Source organism: Symphodus melops (assembly GCF_947650265.1).
Source record: "Symphodus melops genome assembly, chromosome: 16".
Taxonomy (NCBI): Eukaryota; Metazoa; Chordata; class Actinopteri; order Labriformes; family Labridae; genus Symphodus; species Symphodus melops.
Genome location: NC_136706.1, coordinates 17080847 through 17095887, shown reverse-complemented (window position 1 = coordinate 17095887; position 15041 = coordinate 17080847). Strand labels below are relative to the sequence as shown.

Here is a 15041-nt window from a genome sequence, read left to right as displayed (position 1 = left end):
CATCTGAATGCAGAGAGATAAACGGACAAAAATGACTTAGTGTGTGACTACACTACTTATGACTTATAACATCCCTTTTCCCTAGATCACTGCATGCATGCTCTGACTATAAAATAGTTTTTTTTATTGAATAAATTAGCCTTTCAGATGTTTTTAAAATTGAGTATGACAGTTTTAGACTTCCAACCCAAATGGTGCCAAATAAACTTATGGAGCCTTTTAAAATGATTTAAAAGAAATCTTCAGTACAAAGCTGATATTTTTTTTAAGCAGATACATAGATATAATGTTGGCTCTATGTACTAAAGTTCTGCAAAGTTTTTTTTTAATTAAAACAATTTGTTGCCATAATCCCCAAATGTGGTGGATTATGTTGAAAACATGTTTTTTCCTTGGAAAGACAACATGTTTTATTGGCCTCCCCCTTGCTCCAATCTGCTCAAAAACCTCTGTGACAAAGATAACTAAATGCTAAGTGGGCGGTGTTCTGCACAGGCTGATCTCTTATTCAGTATACAACCTGCTCCAGAGCAGGTTGGGAGTGCAGTATAAGTGACCATGGTGATGTATCTTGGTAAGAACACCCTTGCAGCAATACAAATACCTGAGCAGTACAGAACTTATTTCAATACCTTAAAGGAAAAGTTAAACACTTGCATAGAAAGTTAATAGAAATAGCAAAAAGCACAAATAGTAAACCACCTGGAGAACCAGAGCATTTTTTTAAAGATATATATATAAGAATTTAATAAGGAAAAAGTGAGAACTTGCATATTTCAGCCAAACACTGAGATGAGATTATCAGCCAATGAAAATAAGTACTCTCTTTTCACTTCATTCATCTTTATGTACCCACTGAACACCTTGGGCCCTTTCAAATCTCCCTTATCTCATTTTTTCAGCAACACATCCCAGAACTCCTCGCCGCATAACTTATAAATGCAGCTCCTCTGTTCCTACTCCCACATTTGAATAGGCTCAGTTGTAATATTTCACTAAACATTTCAAACCTCAGGCGAATGTAGATATTGAACAAAGTGATCCTTTTTTGTTTAGATGATTCAACACAAATGTTTTTGTCACTCTGGCATTGAAAAACAACATTCATACACACATTGGCCATAATTACTAAAGCACAAACAAGACCTATGAACATGAAAATGGAGAGATGTTAGAGTAGGGCTGCTACACACTGCTAAACAGGCAGTGCACAAGAAACTCACAGGGAGTGTGTCTCAGCCATACTCAGGAAGTGACCTAACACCTCACCAGCAAACACTAAAGACCCGTTAAGATCGGTTAGTCTCGGTACGGCACGCATTTTGCGGTGTTTCCACACACTAATCCGGGAAAAAATTCCCAAATAACCGATTTGTACTGTCCTATTTTTTGAGACCCTTCCGTTGGGGTGCCAAGAATATTGAGCCAACCCGAAAAGGTGGCGCTAAACACTGCAGTCCGCTGATTGGCGGAAAGAATCGTCACTTCCCGTGTGACAGACAAAACTCTGCCGTGTTTAAATAATAGACTGTAGACACACAGACATGTATTTCTCCTCGCCGCACACAGCCTTCTTTGAAACAAAGCTTGATTTAGTTTTTGTAATAAAGAGTCACATGTCAGTGGCAGAGTAGATGAATTTGTTTGTGTCGCGTTTTTCTCCTTTGTGGAATTTGTTAGCGGTTAGCTGCTATCATGTGATGCTATTACGTAGGGGCTATCATCATCCAGCTTACACGCCGCCTACCAAATATAGGGCATTGGTGGCTATAGAAACACAAACAGTATCAGGCTTAATCGAACCAAACTGTACCAAACTGTACTGATCCGTTCCGGACTGCTGTGTGGAAACGGGGCTTAACTTCAATACTTTCGTCCAGACTTGAACCAGCGACCCTCAGATTCCCAACTCAAGTCCCTACAGACTGATCTCCTGCCACCTCTTGACACAAGTATGTTCTTCCTATCTTAATGAGAAAATGATTGTACATGTAGTGGAGCGGCTTATTTTCTTCAGAATATTTCAATTTTTGATACAAACATGAACATTGGCATAAGCAGTCTCCATAGATAACTTGACAAGACCATTTTTCAAGATGGCCGACACCTTAGTGGAGCAGTTAAGTTTTATAATGGTTTAATTTGGTGATATCAGCAGTCTCTGTGGGTCACCTGACAATGTGCCAGCTACTTGAAATTTCAAGGTGAAGATTTTGGCCCCAGGCCTCATCAGATGGCATATTTCGTTCTTTTTTTTCTTTTTCTTGTTAGCGAGGGAGACCTATAAAAGCCTGACTATTCTCTCCAAAAATTTAGAACACAACAGTTTCCCACTGCAATTAATTATTGTGTATTTACATTATTTTTTGAAGAGGTCAAAATACAAAAAGTTCCTTCCAATATTTTTAAAAAAACAAAACAAAAGAACCCTGTGGCCCGTTAGCGATTCTAACGCGACAATTTTGGCCCGCAAGAAAAAAAGTTTGGACACCACTGCTTTAGAGTATCACGAATGAAGAGCCTGTAACCAACTATTCGTCAAACTGACAGTTAGTGCTCAAAGCGCAGCACTTCCGAACACAATTGTCTAGATTTTTGATGGTCTGGAAGTCCTTCATCTTGGGTTTCAAACCATGAATTTATTATTTTCAAAGGAATTGTAATATTACGCCATGTCAGGTGTTTGCCATCTTATTCATCAAATTGTCTTCATTGGCCAGGGATTTGTACTGATGTGTAATCCACACAGAGGCCCTGTGGACCAGCAAGACAGATCACTTGTTTTTTTTGTCAGGTAAATTAACTTGCATAATAATGTCAGGAGGCCATTGGTGTGTGTATGTTTGTGCATGTGTGTATGTGTGTAGAATGTACACTTCATTATAATGTTTCCACAGTAGAATACTTGTAAGCTGTATCAATCACCACATGAGTTCAGCTAGTTTCCCTTTTCAATTGCGTCTGTTCACCAAATGAAATGAGTTCAAGATCAGATGAAATAAGATCATTTTCATTGGTTCCTGGGGAGATTATTACCTGCAATCTCCCTGCAGGTTTTCAAGGACTATTTGCTTGAACAGCTGGACAGCTGAGAATTTGTTTAAAAAGCCAAGAGAATTTCAACTGAAAAATGTACCAACAGAAGCAATTATGGAACTCAAAAAAGGACAAAATTCAAGTTTATTACAGCTAGGTATAAGACATCATGGATTAGAGAATAAATAGTTTAAGGTAATGAAGGAAGGATTGTGAGTTTTTTACTAGTATATGATTATTATGTTCATGCTGTAACTATGAAGACATTTAAATTGTTCAAAAAGTGTGCTTTTAAGTTTCCTTGTGACACATGTATTTAGTTATCTTTTTCAAATGATCCTTTGTCAACACAAAACTTTTTTTTTGTAAATGTTGAATGTCAAGGTCTCACATTATACTCCTTTTTAAGAAGTTTAAATAAGTCTTAGAGGTCACTTAGAAGTTTCTTGCAGAATTTCACTCCGATCCTATAATCTATCATGCCTTTCAGTGCAAATGAGCGTTGTTCGACCATGCACTTCTCTGGAAGGGGATGTTTAAGTGAAAAAGGCAGAACAAAAACCGAAAGCTGTAGGAGTGTCACCATACCTGGGGAAGAGTTCACAGCCCTTTGTAATGTCACAAAAGGAAAGTCTCCAACAGCCTGTTTCAGCGTTCATTTTCGTAAAAGTGGAAGAACAAAAACACGGAGAGACTGACTTTTCTTATGATTTTTGTGGTTCATAGACAGACAAGGTACATATATTAATGTTTGAGTAACACAGTTAAATGATTTGCATATTATGTGCCTTTTAAAACAAAATAATGACTGGTCCTTTTTGCTCCTTCTTCAATGCTCCAAAAGGCAGAACAATTTTCTTAACCTTGAAGTGGTATCTGAACAGCAGCTGAACTCTGTAGCAAATGGTCTCATGTAATGCATTATTCATCAAGAAGTTAAGTGAAATCCTTAACCCTGAGATGGTGCAGCAAGGTTAGAAAAAAACAGCAGAATCGGACTTAGTCCTAATATCGACTTAAGTGAAGCACAATTGTGAATTTAATTATTTTTAAAAAAAGGTGCCTGTCATGGATTCAAGTTGATTACATAGTACTTATGGACATGTGTCTTTTGCACTCAAATGCAATTCCATTCATCCATGCAACTCGTAAGTGCTTGTGTGAAATTTGATCGCATTTATCCAAAGTGAAATGGGAGTAATTCCCTCTCTCTTCCTCCCAGACTGAAACTCTAATAGCCTGCCAGGCCGTATGTGCTCATGCTGCCTGTACACTTCATAGGCTCTGGAAGACACAGCACAGAGGCTGCACTGTCTCTTGTTTAATGCATTTAAATAAAAACCCTAACCCTAAACACCAAGAGTTAGTCACGAAGAAATGAAAACAGAACAACAAATCAAAGTCTAAAATATATCTGTCTCTTGTTTGGTCAAAAAAACACAGAAAGAGTAAATATCTATTTTTGCAGCTGTCTCTAAAAAAGGAATCCAAAGGTAGAAACAGCTGCAGGTGAGCACTCCTTCAGCGGTTAGGGCTGAGTTTTGGGTGTGTTGCATAGTCACAATGGAAAAATGAAAACATGAAGTATACTCCAAAAAAACAAAATGTCCACTGAAAATCCCTGAAGTGTGTTGTTGTTGTACTCTATTGTTCCACAGGCATTACAAGAGGTGCTCAAATGTGTATAAAAAGGGAAAATTGTGCAGATGATGGTGGAAAGTATTCTGTTACAGGTCAGAAAATAGCTTTTCATATGCATACTTGCAGCCAAGCTTTACTCTGTGGGAAAACACTAGCACACTAATTATCCTCCTCAAGGACATCCACTTTATTTCAAAGGTCAGTCCTCCTAGTAACAACGCCCTCCTGGAATGTTATAAATGACACAGACATGATGAGAATGTACAATGATTAAAATACACATTTGTAGGCCTCTAGAAGGCTGCAGAGAGTGCTGGGTTATCCTATCCACAGGAATGACAATCAGCTCAGGAGGTTGTCTCTTAGCATAAAGTTGTTGAGGCTGAGAAGCTCTGCTCTGTTATTTTAAACCAGGAATCGTTTGGCTAAAATGGAAAAAAGGCTATCAAACTAAGAATTTACAGATTCAACCTTTTTTTTTTTTCCTTTTCAAACATTGTGAAATAGAAAGCAAATAAACAACATTGTTACAATGAACTAGGCAGCAAACATGGTGGGATGCAACACAGGGCCCCTGGCTTGACTCCAAACATTGACATTGCTTTAACATTAACATTAACTAAACTTGTATTTTATAGGTTCATACAGCTCTGTATCTATTTTGGGTTTACATTAAGTCGAAAGCAGTGCCTCTTACTCATAGACCAGCTATAAAAACCGTTGCATTGTAAACAGGATAGGAAGTGAGAAGAAAGAGAGGGGCGACTGCAACATTTTAAGAGGGGATCATCCGTCATGATCAGTGGTCACAGATGGACAAAGATCACAAAAGCTTCTCCAAAAAAAAAAAAAGTTTAGGACCTGTGAGAAAAAGTACAGTGGAAATAGAGACATACACATTTTCTTTCATAAGCCATTCAGTTGTTAAAGTACCTCCACTCAATAGCAACAACTCATGTCTGGTCTTAATTTCATGGCAGATTATCAAGTGTTTCATCACTTCAGTTTAGATCAAAATGGCAAAAGCGACAGAGACGAGATACTGCTGGCTTCAATATTGTCTGATCCACTTAATAATGATGCGGTTGGTAGAATTGGTTTTCTATGAGTCCAAAGCTCAGGGGTTCTATCCCAGCTTCAGTGGCCACATGTCAGTCTTGTCTTTGGGTAAGACACTTAACCTCTAGTTGCTGGAACTGCTTCACCGGTATAAGTAAGTTAATGTGTGTGTCTGGTGTGAATGGTTAGGTGTCACCTATGGCGTAAAAGCACTTGTAGGCTTGTAAAGCATGAAACGTCCCCAGTCCCCCTCATTGAACATTTTTTGTTGTGACATCACTAGACAAAGATGTCACTGATCCAAGCCCAATGGCTCAGCTCCCCTCGGACTGACTGTAGCATTCCCAATATGGTGAAATGGGCGGGACATATCTGAGAACAAAGCTGAACAACTGATCAATTACGAGAGAGCAGTTTGGCAGTGCATGAAAATAGACACTTTTTTTTGAACATTCATGATTGTGAAGGTACTTTAGTAGACAAATAAATCAGATATATGAACCCAAAAAAGGCACAATATGGGACATTTAATGTATACAAAAATCTCCAGGCAGAACTTCACAAACATTTTATTCTGTCAACACAGACAATGTGGTCTCCACAGTATAGGATGGCACAATGATTATTGTAGGGACATAATTATCCACTCAAGTGACCTTTGCATTCTGGCTCACAGCATCGCTGGCACAGACATCACTTAGATGCCAGAGATGCCTGCAAGGACCAGCTCATAAACTGCTGCCTCTTTCATACGAACCCCACACGTAAAAAAGAGAGAAAGTCTTGGTTGGTTGATATATTGTTTTTGATTCTCAATTACTGTGCAGTGCAGATAATGGACCATTCCATTTTAAATGAGATAAACGATAATGAACAAATTGTTCTTTAATGGCCAACAAAGTGGATTGGCTTCACAAACAGTTGGGCCAAAGTAAGATGCAGAACAATAAACCAAGAGCTATTAAAAGCCCCAAGGTCATTGCATACTCCATCAAATCATTCCCAGCAGAAAAAAAGGCTCAAATTTACTGCCGTTATCCTTTGACAGTAAAGCACATCTTTTACTCAAAACATAATTCCTCCGCTGTAACAAAAAAATATATATTCAAAGATTAAGAAAAAAAGAACAGGGGAGCAAGGGTTTGCATTCTTCAAACAGAGCTTTAAGTGAGGCAGGACATATCTGAGGGCACAGAAGACCTTGTCATTTTCAGGTTACCTTATGAATTTTAAATAAGGGCTTCATGTTTTTTTTCTCCCTCCATGCACAAGTCGATTCTGACACAAATGGGTCGGTGCCTGGCTTTGATACCTCAGTTTATTACATAGCGTTAGAAAACCTGCCACTTGGTTGCCTTGCAAGTCTGTGATTCTAAAGCTTTGGACCACAAACCTGTCAAACTATGGAGCCGTTTTCCTGGATGACTGACAGCAACATTTGTGAAGCATAACACCTGTGTGCACTCTATGCTCACAAGAGATAGCTGATGTGTTTTCTTTATATCTATAGGAGCACTTTACTGAGTATGTACACCACCAACATGGATACCGTTTGATGAACAGACAGATCAGTACATGTCAATCAAACAGTTAATTACAGCTTGGCTCCTGCTTTTGTAGTTTCAGTGTTTATATCAGCAGGCTAACAATAACATTTTTTTTTTCTTCTTATATTCACCAAGATAATAGTTGAAATCTCCTTAAAAAGGGCCTGAAGTGACCGGAAGACAAAGCGGTCTACTACTTGTTCTAAATGAATGGAATATACAGTCAGGATTAATTTCTTTACTAAGTATAGTTTTAAAGTAATGTTTCGTCAGTTGTGCATGTTGTAAAGAATTTTTGTTTAAAATATAAGCATACATCAAATGTTAAAGTTCTTTGCTGTTCTTGCGTCTATAATCTGAGTTTGGCTTGTGCTGTGTTGTAAGCCTCTTGACAACCGTTACATCGCGCCTGCCTGTCAATTAGGTCAGCTTTATGCCTAATTGAATACAATGCGTATCCATCATAAAATCCAAACTGAATTATCATAAAATGTGACCCCCCCTTACAGTGTGTGCTGCTCAAGCCTGAGCTGACCAGGCCTATACTGTACATTTATTCTTTTAACCCGGCTGTAAACAGGCTGTAAAAAGAGCATGTCTGAACAGGTATATAGTTCATTTCGTCAGCTTGACGCAAGGACTTGGAGAGTGGAGGAACAGCTATCCTCTCTGGCGAGCATCAAAGGTGTTGTTTTTTGTATTCATGATGAGTGGGTGGGGGGATTCTTAAGGACTCTTTCCTCATGCTGCCAACTTACAAAAACATTATTTTTACATTCTGTGTGTCCTTACTTTCAAATCGAAATAAAGGTATAAATACTCCAAATGTTGGCTTATTATGTCTTGGATCATCAATCATATGATGGTGTAATATTTCCATATTAAAATATGTAAATTTCTTAACTGGTAACTGATAGCCCATTTTTCCTCAAGTGCCAAATGTTTAAAACAAATGTATGCTGCTAAGGTGACCATACGCGCAATTTATTCTCCACATTACATTTGAGATCAATTCAAGTTGAGGATAGGATGAAACTCCCCCAGGCCTGTCGACATTCAAAGTGTTTCAGCTGCAGCTGTCTCAGATGCTCTGCTCTGCTTCCAGGACCCCTCTGAATGATTTAAAGCCCCTGGATAAAAAAAGAACTGGACCAAAAGAGGAAAAAGAGGGCCACTCCTTGGGGCAGAACTTGACATATTGAAAAGTAAATGTGACGCTGCCAAGCTGAAGTGCCACAGACTATATGATAATGATGGGTAAGAGAACCAGAAACTCAATAGTTTTGATGACCTGTTTTACAAGTGCCATTTATTTTCCCTACTCTATTAAACTTTATATACCTTTTTATTTGACTCTGCATGAGTCTATTACACGTTTTAGACTCAAATTGCTTTCATTCTCTTGATTCATGGAAGCATCTAAGCGTGAAGAGATCTCAGTTGATGAAGCTCTCAGGAGAATCTGGGTTTGATTAATAATTGATAATTTCAGGAGGTGGGGGGGGCACCAAAGTGCTCTTCAAATACTTGTGATTCTTTTCCTGCTCCTTCAAGTAATGCTTTTGTAGTCTTCTTACCCTTCACCCATTTATTTATCACAACCAGACCATGTCGGGGGAAAAAACGTCTTCTACATCAGTTCACAATAACAATAGCATCCATTACACTGAAGTGGCATTGCTTCACTGTGTTTCAGACAAAAATGTAATTCCACCTTTGGTTATTCTGTGACTGCTATGATCTACATGGGAGGACAAATAAAACATCTCTTTCTGTCACGTTTGTGGCAAGAGGTGTGTATACAATGCTTAAGAATTAATCTCAGTTTGAATAGGAGCTGTTTTCTCTTGTAAGCAGCACGATGTTTGAGGTCAGTGGGGAAAGCTTGAGGTCTATATTAGTATTCAGCCCTCTGCTGGCAAAGTGTCACCATGGGGATGTTATTGAGATCTACAAGAGCTCATAACAGTCATTTATCAGATGCAGGAACGAGTCCACTGCGATCAAGTAATATCTGTAATAACAGTAACTCACAGTTGGCTTTTCTTACAGCTAAAATAGTACATATGACGGTGCCATTCAGATAAATGTCTTGCCGTTGCATAAGGTCACTCTGATTACATGGCAGATGGGCCGTTTCAAGACTTCAGGTGGGGATCGATTCAGTTCCAAAGAGAGTGTAATCAAGTCTGTCATCAAAAGAAAGACAAAAATAGGGATAGATTATGTTCCTTATGTATAAAGCTCTATGGCCATATACCATCTTATCTTAAAGAGCTAATAATGCTGTATTAGTCTTTGAGAATATTATGCTTTGGCACCTATGGTCTCTAAATGTACTATGGGAGGTAGAGCCTTCCGTGATCAGGCCCCCTCACCTTGGAATCGTTTATCAGTCAGGGTTCAGGAGGCAGGCAGTGCTTTTAAGAATAGACTTAAAACATTCCTTTTTGATAAGGGACCACAAACCTGTGGCTCAGTTGGTAGAGTCGGTCATATCTTAACCCAGGGGTTCAATCCCCAGCTCCTGCAGCAACATGTCCAATGTGTCCATTGACCATTTACCACCAAGCTTATACTGTATTTAGAGCCGGTGCAGGTGTGGACCAGATCCTATTTATGCTGCATTAGGCTTTGAATACTGGAACCTTAAACTTCTTTGCCTCTCTCTCTCTCTCTCTCTCTCTCTCTCTCTGTCTCTCTCTCTGCTATGCTATGCTTTGCAAAAATAGCAAGAAAACAAGTATTCTAACGGGTGTCATGACGTTTGTGGTTTTCATTTAATCATTCTGTATCATCTTTACCATTAAGATAAGTGACTACATCTGTGTGATTTCTGATCCCTCATAACTTAAAAATTCTACATTCATGCAACCATTAAGATTATTTATTATCTTGCTTTTGTTCGAGTCTGAGGGGATGCATCGAGTGCTACATAACGATATAGGAAAAAAGGTGTGAAACTAGTTTATTTATCATTCTGATCCTTCTGGCAATCACATGTTTTTTTTTCCTTTTATAATGCTTCAACCTTTAACTCCTTTCCACCCCCATCGAACACTAATCCACTGCTGTTGTCTTCTTCTTTCACCCAGCAGTCAACCTCCTCTCTGGCTTACTCTGTTCATGTTATTCTTGTTTATGCTTTACCAACTGTTGAGGAGTCGTGGAGTAGAGTCAAATTGGCAGGAATATATTGATGCCTTATTGATATTTTACCAATGTTGACACAGCTGATGTTTATATGTTTTTGAATGCTTGAGCCGCTCATGACCGGATTACGATTGGAAAAACTAATTCACAATTAAAAATCGAATCAGTTGTTTTATTTTGACCTGACATCAGATCACAAGACACACCTATTTTCAAGCCACACTTTCACAACACTGTATCATAAAGGCATAAGAAGGATGCAAATGTAGTCTTTCAAACATGTTACATGTAAAGTATGAATAGCTTCTCCGAGATGTTGGATGTCACTGTTATGCGCTGATTAGAATCCAAACCAGCCCTCCTTTTCATTCCTCGTTTCAGAGGAGAGGGGGGTGGAATTTTTTGAAAGGAAGCCCCACAAAGCATGCCTTTTCATGAGGATGAATCCCCCTTTAGCTGAAGATCTCACCCACAGACCAGGGAAGCAGAGACCTAGAACTAATTACACTAACGAGTTCACCGTGATCGCTGTAATAGTGAGTGGAGGGAATCATTAACAGCCATTACAAATGGACACAGATGGACGTGCATTTGGACACACACAGAGCCAAACAAATCAAAAAGAGCTGAAGTATTGTTATCTTCTTTCCGTCTGGTTACTTGATTTCTTCTGAAAGAGACACTCTTATGTGCTTAAAACAACAGCCCTCCCTTGACATTTCCCTGCCTCTTCTCCAGCCATCCAGTTTGAACCTGAGCAAAACAACATTCTCCACAAAAAAACATGATATGCTCAAGGCTGAGCAAATGCATATGGGGGATTGTGAATGGACAAACAAAAAAAAGTGCCTGAATGGAGGAGGAATTTAAATCTCAATGCATGGTGAGGCTGGAGACATCACGTTGGCATTCAGGCGCTGCCAGGCAGAGAGCCAGTGCCAGCCAAACACTCTGAGAGTCTGACAATAACCACAGAACAGGCGGCAGTGAAGCAGCTCAGGCTGCAGGGATCTGTCACAGACTGAGGAGCAGGACTCGCTCCAAGGTTAACACTGAAATTGGCTTGTTTGAGGACCTACATGCATTCGCTAAAAGATAAGCACACTCGGGGTTATAAACAAAGACTGATGGAGGGCTTAATGGACAGCAGCACTCTCCTATGGGACAGTTCTGGAGGAAGTGGACAGAGCAGCTGGATAGAGAGCAAACTACTTATGCCTGCTGCAGATATAATTTTGACTCATCCAGCCATGCCATTAGTTGCAGAATCTCTCATTGGTACAACTCACTGTGAGGTTGCAGGTGAAAAAAGCCGGCTGCTTTACCTGTTATCCTCAACAACAACGTCCCACGAACTCCGATATGTTTTGTTTATTCAACAATGCACTGTTATGACACAAAAGAAAGACAAAAGATAGCGATGGAGCGGAATGTGAACTCCTGTAGTTTTCTTACAATCGCGACGCGCATCCACACCCATGTGGATGTTGACCTAAATATTCTTCCAGGCAAGCGTTTGTAATGAGGCTTTCTAGCATTATGCACCTATGTGCATCGCGTTACATCTCACGATTGCAACATAATCAATAAAAATAACATGTAGACCAGCACAGTATACAACATGATAGTTGTCAGTTTGTTATGTAACAATAGATAAAGCCACACAGGCTGCATGTTGACTCACCGTAAAGAGTAAAGGGCTGCTGTTCTCACTTTATCCTCTCTATCTCAAGCCCGGCCGTCCAGCATGGCAAGACTTTGCTAGAATGAAGTATGTGCGCCTTTCCTGGCCAGTCGGTAGCCCCGCAGAGAGATGAATGGCAGAGCAGTTTATTATTCCTTCCTCCTCACAGTCCACAAGAGAGAATTTACAGTCGGAAGCAGTTTCCCCCCTTGGCAGGAATAGAGACTTCTTCAAGTGCCGTGGACAGCTCCGGTGCTGAAATCTTGATCCTTTTTTTTCCTGTCCTCTCTCTCTCTCTCCCTCTCTCTCTCTCTCTCTCTCTCTCTCTCTCTCTCTCTCTCTGTCTCCACCCTCCCAGCTTAATCTCTCGGCGTCAGGGGAGACAAACACTGAGGCAAAAGGGGACCTTGGTGCACGCTCACTGAAGTTACACGTTAGATCACATATTTATAACCATTTTTTTTGCAGCCCCACCCCCACCCTAGAAATGTCGATGAGTTATTCATATAAGTTGTGGATTACTCAGCGAACCTGCAGACTCGTGTTATGCCATGACCACCGAGATCCTGGTGTTCGACATATATATTCGGGGAAAAAAATGCTTCCTCTGCAGGCAATTGTATAATCAGATATTTAAATTGTCACGCGGGCTGGTTTGGACGACGGGCGACAGCTTCAGCGTTTAAGCCGAATAGAGTCACATTGGGGATGTCTTCACAGCATGTCTTCACAGAATGGGAAGCCTCGAGTAACACTAACACTATAGCTCAAAATTAACACAATAAATGGGTGTGAGATATATTATAATTAGGTCAACGTTTCAACTAATTTTGTTTGGCATGCTTTGCCTTTGTGGGTCATTCTGGCTTAAATCCAACATAAACGTTATCTATCAGGATGCTTGTTAACAGGCAAGGCAGGCAACTGCTCAGGACCCCAGGCCAGTAAGGGGCCCCTGAGGGCTGGCAAACTTAAACCTAAACCACAGCAACAGCATTAGGAAACCTCCCTAAGGGGGCCCCATCTTACAGCATTCACTCTTGTTGCCCTGCTAATCATTGCATGCATTATTGCTGTTAAAATCAAAGTTTGGAGATGATAGAAACATGTAGAGGAATTATCCATCTATTGGGGAAAAAGGAAACAGGAAAAGAGAGAAGGAGGAGTATGTGTCAGGACACTGGCAGACATGATGGTGATGGGCACTGTTTGGAGGGCCCCTCATCAATTGATTTTTTTTTGCCTCAGGCCCCTACGGACTCTATCGTCTATTTTTCTTGACATTTCTGCTTATAAATAACAAATACTGTACATCTTCACATGCCAGCATCATTCAATAAAATCATGCCTCAAACATGATATCCATAAATACTGTAGGTATAAATCCCTGAGCATATACAGACATAGATTAATTACATGTTTATGTGGTGTGACAGGTCGTAAAGCTAAAAGCTGAGTCAGTATCAGCAACATACAGCTGAGGGTTACGCTGTATGGTTAATGTATGAACAATGGTGTATGTCCCATTGTGTTGCTCCATGGCTCTCAAATGGAGAGCCATGGATTATTAATGAAGACGGAAGTGCACACTGACCCACCGATCCTGAGGTGCTTGGCCTCTTTTCTCAGTGGGAGGGGCAGCGAAGAAATGGTCATCTATGGCATGTCACAGGGGAAACCTGACCCATCACAGGACTGCATGTGACACGTTTTCCCTGCGCTTTACAACACTAGTATTGATTTTTGTTTTTCCCATGTTGCTTAGTTGTATTAGGTTACTTCAGACCTCTAATTCTTGAACAAAATAGTGTAAATGCAGTGGTTAACATAAATAAAAGACATCAATGCTCACGGTCGAGAGAAATAGGATCTAAATGAAGACAAGTAGTGAATCCAAAGCCAGGCTTTTCAAAGAACAAGTAGGCTGGGAAAGTAAATAGAAGGCCACAGTCACTCTTTCAGAATTGCTGAAATGGTCTCAGTGGAGAAAGTCTGTCACCATTAACAGTCTATTCACAGTCCAGTTGCATTCTTGCAGCAATCACATTCCCATGGATTTGGGGTTGGATTTTGGAGCCCTGCAATCAGTGCCTTTTCAGCACTGAATAACTTCCCCAATAGAATGAGAACAAGTGTCCTGATGGCACCTGACTGGTCCCTTCAAGTGAGCCGTAATTATACATTATCTTTGTATTCTGCCACTTGTTCCTGTGGTGAAGGGATTTCACTGCAAAAGTACCAATTAAAGAAATGACCCTTATTCAAGAACTGTCATGCTAATAATCCTCCCTCTAATCTCGCTCCTGGTCTAATATGGTGGGAAGCTTCTAACATTGTTACTGTCATTTAAGGGTCAGGATTGTAAAGCTTAAGAGGGGCTGCTATACATGGATTGCTCTGAACTGGCTGTTTCCCTCTGTTTTCATTGTTTATGCTAAGCTAAGTTTAACTTCTAGTGTATGTACAGAATGATATGAAATTTAAGAAACATGGGACTTCTTTATTTCAGTAAGAAAATGAATGTGTTAGTCTTCAAAAGTCAAACTATTCCTAAATATTAGTTCGAGTTATTATAGCTTTTGCTTTGAGAAAATGAAAGTGTTTAAAAGAGCAACATCTTTCAGATTGTATGTTTATTTACATTTGTAAAACCTTTTGAGATGTGACATGTTGTGTCCAGAGCTGAGCAAGTATGATTATCCATGCTTCGTTTAATCTCAGCTATTGTACATTGTACCGTTTTCACACGTCTCATCATCACATCCTTGAACCACCTACAAATGGTCTAGAATGCTGTCACCAGTTGCTTTTATCGTTGTGCCTTTGTTTTGGTTTCCCATCGATGCTGTGTAGAGTGTTGCACTGATCGTGCAATCTATCAGCTGTGTGTATTAAAGAGCTGCTGAAGCTGCAACACCAGC

The 15041-nt window shown here is 39.9% G+C and overlaps 1 protein-coding gene across 2 annotated transcripts in view; it reads right to left on the bottom strand.

Annotated features, from left to right (window-relative positions):
- Positions 1-12414, bottom strand: part of phf24 (PHD finger protein 24) — a 31430-nt gene extending 19016 nt beyond the window's left edge. The window contains exons 1-2 of one of the 2 annotated variants that reach the window (XM_079365193.1): positions 12121-12414; positions 11726-11822 (exon numbers count right to left, since the gene is read on the bottom strand). The gene's annotated coding sequence lies outside the window, so the exon portion shown is untranslated. The remainder of the gene's footprint in view (positions 1-11725; positions 11823-12120) is intronic. The other variant, XM_079365192.1, reaches the window with a different exon arrangement.
- Between the last annotated feature and the right edge of the window lie 2627 nt (positions 12415-15041).